The sequence below is a fragment of the Rutidosis leptorrhynchoides genome, chromosome 2, assembly GCF_046630445.1.
Source record: "Rutidosis leptorrhynchoides isolate AG116_Rl617_1_P2 chromosome 2, CSIRO_AGI_Rlap_v1, whole genome shotgun sequence".
In the NCBI taxonomy this organism is placed as follows: domain Eukaryota; kingdom Viridiplantae; phylum Streptophyta; class Magnoliopsida; order Asterales; family Asteraceae; genus Rutidosis; species Rutidosis leptorrhynchoides.
The window spans coordinates 388,383,807-388,385,054 of NC_092334.1; positions in this window are offsets into that span (position 1 = coordinate 388,383,807).

Below are 1,248 nucleotides of genomic sequence, written 5' to 3' on the forward strand. Positions count from 1 at the left end.
AAAAGGATTTCGTACAAGAGAAAAGTGTACTGTATTTAAAAGATATCGCATGTACATTACAGGTAGGTATAGGATTCGGGCCCATTTGTACCATGCAGCATTTAAATCTTGTGGTCTATCAAAATGATGAATTTTATTATTTTATGATAAACTTATGAACTCACCAACCTTTTGGTTGACACTTTTAAGCATGTTTATTCTCAGGTATAAAAGAAATCTTCCACTGTGCATTTGCTCATAATACATGGAGTCGTTCATGGCATATAGAGGTCAGAACCTCGCAATGGGACCAACTGTTGAAGACTTCGTCCAGATGGATTAGGACGGGTCACTACAGTATCACCCAAGTGCGTGGTTATGATTGTGTTTCAAATTCCTTTCTATCATTGGTTTGGTAAAATCTAAGGGTTTGTAGAAAAATTAGAACTTCTGATAGTTCTCGGTCATCCTTAAAGATTTATAAGCTTAGTATGTATTGTAGTGCGTTAAATTCCCATTTATGATTTAAACCAGCCCTTACTTAAATCTACCCAATAAATCCATTAGTTATCCACCATGTACTATACTTATAGTGGTTCCATAGCTTCTAACCTTGACCATGCTCAAGTGGTCCTATAGTACATCAACACTGTACTCTACTGTTGCAATAGTATTTCCTTGAGTCTTATACTCTTGACCAATGTCCTGATCTGGTCCTACGGTAATTCCCCATGTACTTTATAGTATTTCCGATGGTTCCATACTTTGACCAATGTATAAACACATATAATTAATTACCTTATAATTGTCGACTTTACAAAAGGTTTTAATCACGTTTATTGGTGGAAGGACGATAATAACGAGGTTTAATATCATAGACAGAAAGCGAGTACGAAACGTTAATCATCCCTAACTAACATTATTAAATCATGGCAAACAATCAAGTAATTACTCACACATCACGGCAACAAGCATTTCTAATATTAATAAATCACAAACATCCAACAAGAATATTATAAAAATTAATAAAAGAAATGATAGATATTACCGAATAATGTCGGCAGAATAACACTTGTATTTCTTTATAATATCCATAGCGTTACAATGTTCGATAACTTCTACTACTAACTACATACTAATCTCCTATTGATACTAGAGAGCGACAATAGAGAGATAATTATTTTCCTAATCTCTGTATTTTTCTCTCTAGAATCTAGAAAGAGAAAGTGGAGAGAGAACTAATCTCCTGCTGATCAATAGAGAGCGACA